Source organism: Ranitomeya variabilis, chromosome 2 (genome assembly GCF_051348905.1).
Source record: "Ranitomeya variabilis isolate aRanVar5 chromosome 2, aRanVar5.hap1, whole genome shotgun sequence".
Classification (NCBI taxonomy): Eukaryota; Metazoa; Chordata; class Amphibia; order Anura; family Dendrobatidae; genus Ranitomeya; species Ranitomeya variabilis.
This window is the reverse complement of record NC_135233.1, coordinates 132,290,762-132,301,938: the sequence shown is the minus strand read 5'-3', so window position 1 is coordinate 132,301,938 and position 11,177 is coordinate 132,290,762. Positions and strand designations below refer to the sequence as shown.

General features: G+C 42.3%; 2 long non-coding RNA genes across 10 annotated transcripts; one reads left to right on the top strand and one right to left on the bottom strand.

Moving 5' to 3' along the window:
* Positions 1–3,291: 3,291 nt before the first annotated feature.
* Positions 3,292–7,580, bottom strand: LOC143809186 (uncharacterized). 5 transcript variants are annotated; one of them, XR_013222133.1, is made up of 6 exons: positions 7,317–7,580; positions 4,340–4,881; positions 4,195–4,259; positions 4,047–4,110; positions 3,907–3,971; positions 3,292–3,804 (listed from the first exon to the last, which is right to left on the bottom strand). It is a non-coding gene; the product is annotated as an uncharacterized LOC143809186 (long non-coding RNA). The 5 variants fall into 5 exon arrangements; XR_013222130.1 differs by having other exon boundaries at positions 3,292–3,665; positions 3,750–3,804; positions 4,047–4,881; XR_013222131.1 differs by having other exon boundaries at positions 4,195–4,881.
* A 1,592-nt stretch (positions 7,581–9,172) lies between these two features.
* On the top strand, positions 9,173–10,692 carry LOC143809184 (uncharacterized). 5 transcript variants are annotated; one of them, XR_013222128.1, is made up of 5 exons: positions 9,173–9,644; positions 9,725–9,789; positions 9,874–9,937; positions 10,013–10,077; positions 10,180–10,692. It is a non-coding gene; the product is annotated as an uncharacterized LOC143809184 (long non-coding RNA). The 5 variants fall into 5 exon arrangements; XR_013222127.1 differs by having other exon boundaries at positions 9,725–9,937; XR_013222126.1 differs by having other exon boundaries at positions 9,173–9,789.
* The last annotated feature ends 485 nt before the right edge of the window (positions 10,693–11,177 follow it).

The following is an 11,177-nucleotide window of genomic DNA, read 5'->3' as shown; positions in this document are numbered from 1 at the left end:
GCTCTAGATGCCAAACATTTCTTTTTCAATTTTGTGTGGCAATTAAACTTAATGCACAGTCAAGCAAGGATTTTATACATCTACATACTGTAAGCATTGCTTTTTACACTCAGACATTTTCAAAGCCTTTTTGAAGCCATGAACTGTTACTGCTTATGCCTGAGATAGTAACAAAGGGATGTGTTTTCAAGAGATTTATTTTTTTCCCAGTTGGAAGGAATGCCCCTTAGTCTTTTGTTGATATTTTCCACAAAATGAATTTTCTCTTTTTTTTCACAGCCTATTTATGTACTTCACTCAGATTGTTTCTCAAGACTAAATGTATTCTTTCAAAATCACCTATTTAGTTGTTGTTCTTCTTATCTTCTCTATTCCCAAGAATTTTATAAGGAGGTTGCCTGTAGTGTACCCCTCCTTAGTCTAACAAATGCACCTTTATATTTGTTTTTTGTTGTTTTCTTCCACCACCCTAAGATATCACTATATTTAAATGCAAACAAAAAGTATATAATTCTAGATTTCACAATGTGACCCTTTCATGAAACTTTTTTATTGTCCCATGTAATCTTACTACAGCATTCTAAGTCCATGCTTGTAGTGCCAGAGTCTCTGCCTCTTTCCCAGCGTACTCACCACCACAGCTCCCGTCCTGCTCTGTCTCCTCATTCCAGGTCTGTAGCTGCCCAGGATATGCGCACCATGCGCAGGTCCCTGGGCACTATGCTTAGGGCATGTGCTTGCACACTTCCTCTCTCTTGAAGGGGCCTTGTGCTTCCTTTTAAAGTGTTCCCAGCCAATGGCTGGTGTACACTTACTATTTATGGCATCTTCTCCAGCATGGAGGTGCCTGAGCACCATTGTAAGTTTGTTTTTAAAACACTCCAGATAGTTTTTAGATCTCAGTGCTCATATTCCTATATACCTACCTGTCTATCAGCCGTGTCAGCCTGCCTTTCTATTAGCTGTGTCAGCCTGCCTGCCTATTAGCAATGCCTGCCTGCCTGTCTTTCTGCCATGCCAGTTCATCTATTCAGTAGGTCCTATCTGCACCAGTGCTCATCTGTTCATTTGCTGGTCCTGTCTGAACATGTGGTTACTGTGCTCCAACAGTGCCTGCATTTCTTCTTTCATGGTCATCCCAGCTATCCATCACTAGAGGGTCAGAGGCCATCTTCCCAAGGTCAGCTTTGGAGTAGCACCTGGTTTCACCTCCTTAATTTTTCCTCGGATCTAGGTATCGCCAGCCGCCATGTATCCAAGGTCAGATTTTCTGTGGCACCTAATTATACCCCCCAAGCTTTCCACCACCCAGCCCTTTCTAGTTTGCACATCCACTGGCTCCTAGGCCTCTCCTTTCGCAAATCTGTACCTGGAGGTCTCCCGCCAGAAGGAGCAGTAAAATAAAATGCTCTCCTACCTATGGACGGTAACTACCCACCTGGATGCATTGACAACCCCGATGGCACCTGCACCTACTCAAGCTCTGACCACCTTGGATGTGACCCAACAGCCTGCTGGCTGTGTACCTGGTTCCGGACTCCATCTATCTGCACCTCTACTCTGTGGGGGGAGACTCTGCCCTATGTCTGGGGTTTATTTATCAGTGCATGCTGAACTTAAAACTCCAGTTTCATCAGTTTGTCTCTGACCAAGCCAAACTGGTTTTCATCATGTCCCATCTCTCTAGTGAAGCTTTAGATTGGCTCAATCACCTATGGGAGAGGGAATCTCCCTGTATCAAAGCTCCAGTCCTTCCTAGAGGCCTTCAGGAAAGTTTTGAATGACCCTGAACATGCATTCATAGCGGCCCCTTCTCTCCTCTGACTACGTCAGAGAAATCTCACAGCGAGCCAGTACACTGCATGTTTTCACACACTCTCATCTGAAGTCACCTAAAAGAGCGAAGCTCTGGTGGCTACATTCTGGGGGGGCCTTTCAGGGTGAATCAATTCTTCACTGGATGACCAGGTATCTCTGGCTACATGGCTTGACATCAGGCTCAAAGAGAGCTCCAGGGAAGTGACCTGTGAGAGAAGACCCTCACATCAGACACCTGGTCTTACAGCAAACCTCAGCCTTGGCAACCTCCTGAGAGTTTATGCATGTGGACCAAGTGATGATGGCCAAACATCACCATGAGGTTTGTCATACCGAGGGTAGGTGCTTCTATTGTGATAGTTTCCAGCATGTTATCCACTTCCCAGAGACTGGGAAACTCCAAAGCCAGGGATCTGTTGGAGTGGCCACTCTGGGAAAGAACTACTCCTCTCACTCACTGTCTCAGACAGTAGCTGTTTCCTGTGGAGACATCCGTTTTGTTGCATCAGCCTACCTAGACTCTGGTTCTGCAGGTAATTTCATCCAACAGGCCCTCGTGGAACAATATAAGATTCCGGTCCAATATCTATAGAATCCATTGGTGGTTTCGTCAGTGGATGGAAGACCCCTCTCCGAGGCCTTCCTTTCTATTACTGAACCAGTGGAACATTTGGTAGGAATGCTGCACTTTGAAAAGATTCCTCTTGATGTGCTGTCCATTAAGTCTCACCCTTTGCTTATAGGTCTGCCATGACTGCAAAAACATGAACCAGTCTTGGACTGTAAGTCCGGAGAAGTACTCTGCTGGTGTTAAGTTGGACACAAGAGTTGCCTTGCACCCATTCGTCCTGCCCTACCTCTGACTTCTCCCATTAATTTGCTTGGTTTACCTGCAGCATATTGGATGTACGCAGACATCTTGGACAAAAAGGAGGTGTAGACTTTGCCACCTCATAGGCCGTATGATTGTCTGATTGACCTTCTGCCTGGCATATCCCCTCCACAAGGCTGAATATACCCCCTGTCACAGGCTGAGACTTGTGCCATGTCCGAATTTATAGAAGAGAACCTTGCCAGTTATTTACTACTTTTGGCAAAATAAGCTGAGTTGCATGGTGTTGCTGCACCTGTAGGTCTGTAGAACTGCAATTTCTGATAAACAATAATGTAAAGTTCAACAAAACATTTTCATACATAGGGTAGTGTTTTTGAATCCTACAGAAAATTCCATATTTCTGCATACATTTGACCTAAAACTAATCAGAGTTTCATAAGTCCTAAAAGTAGATGCAGAGGACCTAATGAAACAAATAAGTAAAAAATATTAGACTTTGTTATTTTTTATCAATGAAATAGTCTGTGAGCTGTATTTTTTTTAACCATACTTTTGTAGCATGACTTATGTGCTTCGGGTTGTTTTCATGTTGCATGACCCATGTTCTGTTGAATACAGAAACTTGGCACTCAACTTGGTAACGTGGAATATGCTTTTTTATTTCAGATAGCAGTCCCAGTATATATAAACGTTTCGGTCTGTTATGGACCTTCTTCAGTACAACTAGGTTGAAAATACATCACAAAGGGTGTTTAACCATTGTATGATAACAACATCAAGTGAAGTTTATACAAATAACAAAAAAATAAAAGGGATAGCTAACAAGGTAAATCTAACAAAAATATTAGTGAGTATGTGATGGATCAAGGGTAGGGGAGGTAAGGAAAGGTAGAATAATTTTATATCATACCCGACTGCTCAAGAACAAAATATAGAAGATGTCTCCGGACATAGCGTTGATCCTTGTATGTAGGGCTACTTGTGGATCGTGCAGAGGACTAAACTGGTCGCTCTATAATATTTGAGAAATACATCCAATTACTAGGTATGTGATATAGTGTTGTAGAACATAGGTATAATGAATATGTTTACTGACCCGGTATATTAGAAAGAATAGTGTTGTTCACAGGTGGCAGTATCAAATAGGATAGCTGCAAGACAATGTAGTAACTGTTATATACTGTCTAATGTAGGGAGGGGTTACAAACACCGTGTAGCTGAGATAATGTGTAAAAGAAGGGGAACTTCCTCACCTACTGTAAGTAATAACATGTGGCAACACTGTATATCTGTAGTAGACGAAGTCGGATTAGATAGCCTGTGGTTAATAAACGATGAAAGTCAATGAGGGTATTAAGATGTAAGTACTAGAGGGCAGAAATGCTGGTCTTACCAAATGAATGGTGGCTTTATCGTATACAATGGTTAAGGTTATGGCCACAAAATAATATCTGCATCTGTGAAGTAACAACAGGAACCAGAAAGTCAGTGATACTACTTGTTTGTAATGATCCCAATTAGGAGGTTGTATCGCATCTCACCCGTAGTATAGGAGTCCCTAGAGCAGTATGGAGTGCAGATGGGACGTGTCAGAGTGGCTGCGTACCTGTAATATACATAGTGCAATAGTCAGGACTGAAGTACATAACGTCAGTAATAAGGTAATTAGTACCGCTTGTGTCTTACCTAAATGATGGACGTAGTGGCGCCATGCAACGCGGTGTCCGCCGCTGGTTGCTGGCATTGTGCAGGGACAGCGTGTATAAATAGGTTGGGGGCGGGATTCGGCATATGGCCGATACCGGAAGTGCGTCAGAGGGTATGACGCTGACTTCCGGTGATCACTGCAGCGCTCGGTTGTCATAGGAACTGACAACAAGAGCGTACAGATAGGAGTAATAGGTATACTGCGCAACCCTGAACAGGAGAATGTAGATAACGGGGAGATGTCATTGGGATTAATTAATTATATTAATTATTTATATTTGAGGCCGGTCCTGTGGTGAGGATGGCGGTCACATGTAATAACAACAGAGGTCACCTGACTTTTGGGTACACTGGACGTCAGAGTTAGTGTATAAAAGTACATGTGGTAGATCATTATGTATACACTATATACCTAAGGAGACAAAATAAATTGCAGTCGGGTAGGGGGAGGAGGAAGGGAGAATCCGAGGGTAAGGAGGAATCAGGAGGTGACTTGAGTGAAGCGATCAGTATAAGCGACTCTGTAGAGAAAGACAAATGTATTAGTAACATCATATGGGTGAACATAATCAGATACAGGTGACATAGACAGAATACTATTAAGGTCGATCTATAGTATAAGTTGCTCTAAATGTCTGTAAAATACATGGAAATAAAGTTAATCATTCCTTAGGGGGTACAAATGGTAATTAAGTGAAAGCTAGTGGATCGTAATCTCTGTTTAGACCTTTGGGTGTTAAGGTCTGCAGTTCATGGATCCAAAAAGCTTCCCTTTTCTTAAGGAGATGTATTCTATTGCCCCCCCTTCTTGATACCGGAATATGTTCCAGAATCTGGAATTTTAATTGGGATATGTTATGCCCCTTAGAAATGAAGTGGAATGGAAGGGGCAGCAGCATATTTTTGCAACGAATCGTCGACTTATGTTTTGAGATACGGGATTTGATGGCCTGTGTGGTTTCCCCGATATACATAAGGCCACAGGGGCATTTAATAGCGTAAACAACAAAGGAGGTATCACAGGTTGAATAGCATTTGATCTCATACCTTTTACCGGAATGCGGGTGATAGAAGTGATCTCCCCTAATGACATTGTTACACTGGTTACAGTGTAGGCACGGGAAAGTGCCTTTCTGTGGTGTACCAAGAAAGCGTTGCACGGAGTCCTCTTTCTTTCCCCCAAAATCTGCTCTAATCAAAGAGTCCCGGATGTTGGCTGGACGTTTGTAACAAGGAAGAAAGTGTTCCTTAAATTCAGGAACGCCTGGATGGGCTATGTGTAGCATATTCCAGTGTCGTCTTATAGTACGGTGTAGAATGTGTACATAAGGATGGTACACATGCACAAAAGGAACTCTGTTATTTGTGGGAGGGCGTGCCGTCATGGGTGGATTAATGGCATCTGTAAGTAAGTCAGGGGGGTAGCCTCGTTCTCTAAATTTGGAGTACATCTCATCTGTTCTGATTTTGATGAGATCGGGTTCAGTGACAATCCTTTGTACTCTTTTGAACTGTGAGCGGGGAATGGACTTCTTGGTGGTACTCGGATGTAAACTCTGATAGTGCAAGAGGCTATTCTTATCAGTTGGTTTTGTGTATAAATCTGTTTTAAGGGTACCCAATTCATCTCTCATGACCAGTGTGTCTAAGAAATTGACATGTTGTGTGCTGCTGGTGATGGTAAAGGATAGACCAGGCCATGCTGTGTTAAGAGTGAGGAAAAACAGATCCAAGGATTGTGATGTGCCTGTCCATAGACAGAACACATCGTCGATATAGCGTTTCCAAAAGGGGCAATAAGCCTGGAATAGTGGGTCCGGATATACAATCTCTTCCTCAAACAGGGCCATGTAGCTGTTAGCATAAGGTGGCGCTACATTTGAGCCCATCGCGGTGCCCTTCGTTTGTAGGAAGAACCGGTCTTCAAACATGAAGAAGTTCTTGGTTAAGACCAATGTCAAGAGGTCCAGGCAAAGATTGATGACACCTGGATTTAGGTCTGATGAGTCGAGTAAGTGTTTTACGCTAAGAATCCCCTGGGAGTGTGGGATAGAGGTATAGAGGTCTTTGACATCAAGGGAGACTAGTAACAGTTCCCCTGGAATGGTGGTAAATTCTCGTAATTGGTGTAAAAAGTCGCCTGTATCCAGTAGGAAAGATGGTAACTTGCGTATCAGAGGAGTGAGAATCTTTTCCAGAAAGATGGCAAGTGGAGATAGGATAGATTCCGTAGAGGCCACGATGGGGCGGCCTGGGGGATGTTCAAGATTTTTGTGGACTTTTGGTAATATGTAAAATACTGGTGTGATAGGATGTGCTTTGGTCAGATATTCTCTTGTTTTTTCATCAATGATACCTCTACTAACATAAGGGATGAGAGTATCCCTAATCAGGTCCCTGATCATGGTGGAGGGGTCAGTAGGTAACAATTGGTAAACTGTATTGTCGTTTAGTTGTCGGTACACTTCCTGAATGTAGTCGGTTTTATTCATCACTACAATCGCCCCGCCTTTGTCGGCTGGCTTAATAATTATATCCTTGTCACTGCGTAGTGACTGTAGTGCCTGGAAATCTAGAGCACTGAGATTAGGGGACGTATGTAGTTTATGTGTCTCGATGTCATGACGAAGTTTACCAAAGGCCTGGTCGACAAAGTTAATAAATGCTTCCACTGCATGGGAACTCTTTGGGGGCCTAAATGTACTCTTATTACGTAGGCCTAGGCTATGCGAGGAAATTATAGGGCCCGTGGAGGTTAAAGAGGAAACATTTGACACATCAGGTTGTTCAAAGTGTACAAGCAATCTTAGTCGGCGGTAAAATCGGTGTAAGTCCATATCCATATCGAAGGTATTCAATTTGTATGAGGGACAGAAGGAGAGTCCCTTCTGTAATACTGTATGCTCAGCAATACTGAGAGTCCTGGATGAAATATTGATTACCAAAGGTGATTTACCTGGGACCGAGTCACTCTGTAAAAATCTGTGTCTCTTTTTCCGTTGGCTCCTGCGGGTCCTCTTCTTCTTTGTGGTTGTCGACGCCTTCTCTGGCCTAAAAAATTCCCGGGTCCGCTGGCGTGGTCTCGTCTGTCGGATTCGGAACCTGAGGTAGAGGGATCGTTAGAGGAATGGTAATCAGACCGGATAATATTGGGACGGAAAGAGGATCGATCTTGCCAGTGGTAGACACGATTGTTATCGTAATCATCCAAGTCTCTCTGAAATTTGATCCTCTTTCTATTTTCCGTGTCCCTTCTATGCTGATCAGTGACAGTTTTGATTCTAGCTTTCAAAGTGTCCCACTCCTCAGAAGTACTTGAGGAGGTCAACTGTGATTCAATGTTTTTGATAGTCTCTTTATTGGAAGCAATTGCTCCTTGAAGGTGCTCAATGGTAAGAGTCATTAAGTCAAATGAGCATTTGTTCAATATTTGTTCATATTTAGAACAGAATTCCTGACAGTCACTGAATAGGGTTGGACGTAGGGGGACTCTAAGTCCTCTTGGTATTCTTTTCACACGTAAATACTCCGTTAGAGTGGCACAATGAAGTTCCAAATTGATCTGGCGTCGCTGTTCGCGCTCCAGATCCCTCCCTCTGGATTCTCTTGGGGGTATTTTAAGGAAATCACTAGAGAGATTTAACTTGGACAGTATATTGTTAGTTTCGTCAAGATTATAAGAAAATGTCAGGGAAGACATATTAGGACAGTGTGCTCACGTAAGGGAAGACAAATAGTGAGGTATATCGTGGCACTACTGTGTTGGTGCACAAGGTAGGTTCCCCAAACCAGTGAACATAGAATACAGAAACTTGGCACTCAACTTGGTAACGTGGAATATGCTTTTTTATTTCAGATAGCAGTCCCAGTATATATAAACGTTTCGGTCTGTTATGGACCTTCTTCAGTACAACTAGGTTGAAAATACAAATCCTTATGTACACATTCTACACCGTACTATAAGACGACACTGGAATATGCTACACATAGCCCATCCAGGCGTTCCTGAATTTAAGGAACACTTTCTTCCTTGTTACAAACGTCCAGCCAACATCCGGGACTCTTTGATTAGAGCAGATTTTGGGGGAAAGAAAGAGGACTCCGTGCAACGCTTTCTTGGTACACCACAGAAAGGCACTTTCCCGTGCCTACACTGTAACCAGTGTAACAATGTCATTAGGGGAGATCACTTCTATCACCCGCATTCCGGTAAAAGGTATGAGATCAAATGCTATTCAACCTGTGATACCTCCTTTGTTGTTTACGCTATTAAATGCCCCTGTGGCCTTATGTATATCGGGGAAACCACACAGGCCATCAAATCCCGTATCTCAAAACATAAGTCGACGATTCGTTGCAAAAATATGCTGCTGCCCCTTCCATTCCACTTCATTTCTAAGGGGCATAACATATCCCAATTAAAATTCCAGATTCTGGAACATATTCCGGTATCAAGAAGGGGGGGCAATAGAATACATCTCCTTAAGAAAAGGGAAGCTTTTTGGATCCATGAACTGCAGACCTTAACACCCAAAGGTCTAAACAGAGATTACGATCCACTAGCTTTCACTTAATTACCATTTGTACCCCCTAAGGAATGATTAACTTTATTTCCATGTATTTTACAGACATTTAGAGCAACTTATACTATAGATCGACCTTAATAGTATTCTGTCTATGTCACCTGTATCTGATTATGTTCACCCATATGATGTTACTAATACATTTGTCTTTCTCTACAGAGTCGCTTATACTGATCGCTTCACTCAAGTCACCTCCTGATTCCTCCTTACCCTCGGATTCTCCCTTCCTCCTCCCCCTACCCGACTGCAATTTATTTTGTCTCCTTAGGTATATAGTGTATACATAATGATCTACCACATGTACTTTTATACACTAACTCTGACGTCCAGTGTACCCAAAAGTCAGGTGACCTCTGTTGTTATTACATGTGACCGCCATCCTCACCACAGGACCGGCCTCAAATATAAATAATTAATATAATTAATTAATCCCAATGACATCTCCCCGTTATCTACATTCTCCTGTTCAGGGTTGCGCAGTATACCTATTACTCCTATCTGTACGCTCTTGTTGTCAGTTCCTATGACAACCGAGCGCTGCAGTGATCACCGGAAGTCAGCGTCATACCCTCTGACGCACTTCCGGTATCGGCCATATGCCGAATCCCGCCCCCAACCTATTTATACACGCTGTCCCTGCACAATGCCAGCAACCAGCGGCGGACACCGCGTTGCATGGCGCCACTACGTCCATCATTTAGGTAAGACACAAGCGGTACTAATTACCTTATTACTGACGTTATGTACTTCAGTCCTGACTATTGCACTATGTATATTACAGGTACGCAGCCACTCTGACACGTCCCATCTGCACTCCATACTGCTCTAGGGACTCCTATACTACGGGTGAGATGCGATACAACCTCCTAATTGGGATCATTACAAACAAGTAGTATCACTGACTTTCTGGTTCCTGTTGTTACTTCACAGATGCAGATATTATTTTGTGGCCATAACCTTAACCATTGTATACGATAAAGCCACCATTCATTTGGTAAGACCAGCATTTCTGCCCTCTAGTACTTACATCTTAATACCCTCATTGACTTTCATCGTTTATTAACCACAGGCTATCTAATCCGACTTCGTCTACTACAGATATACAGTGTTGCCACATGTTATTACTTACAGTAGGTGAGGAAGTTCCCCTTCTTTTACACATTATCTCAGCTACACGGTGTTTGTAACCCCTCCCTACATTAGACAGTATATAACAGTTACTACATTGTCTTGCAGCTATCCTATTTGATACTGCCACCTGTGAACAACACTATTCTTTCTAATATACCGGGTCAGTAAACATATTCATTATACCTATGTTCTACAACACTATATCACATACCTAGTAATTGGATGTATTTCTCAAATATTATAGAGCGACCAGTTTAGTCCTCTGCACGATCCACAAGTAGCCCTACATACAAGGATCAACGCTATGTCCGGAGACATCTTCTATATTTTGTTCTTGAGCAGTCGGGTATGATATAAAATTATTCTACCTTTCCTTACCTCCCCTACCCTTGATCCATCACATACTCACTAATATTTTTGTTAGATTTACCTTGTTAGCTATCCCTTTTATTTTTTTGTTATTTGTATAAACTTCACTTGATGTTGTTATCATACAATGGTTAAACACCCTTTGTGATGTATTTTCAACCTAGTTGTACTGAAGAAGGTCCATAACAGACCGAAACGTTTATATATACTGGGACTGCTATCTGAAATAAAAAAGCATATTCCACGTTACCAAGTTGAGTGCCAAGTTTCTGTATTCTATGTTCACTGGTTTGGGGAACCTACCTTGTGCACCAACACAGTAGTGCCACGATATACCTCACCATGTTCTGTTGAGACTCAGCTCATTGAGAGATATTGAACTATTTTCCTTTAGAATATGCTGAATTATTTCTGAGTTTTTGGTCCATAAATGATTGCAAGACATCCTTGCCAAACATCGATACTGCTACCACCATGATTTACAGGTAGTATGAGAATTGTATACTGTAATGTAATATTTTTCTTTCTTCAAAATTAACACTTCTCATGAAAAGCAAAACGCTCTATTACATCATATCCAACTACAAAACATAATTCCAGTAGCTTTATTGCATGTTCAGGTGACCTTTAGCAAACTGCAGATATGGCTTAGTCCTTGAAATGCAGTCATACATGCCATTGTTGTTCAGTGTTCAGGTAATGATGAACTCATGAATTACACTGGTCAACAGCAT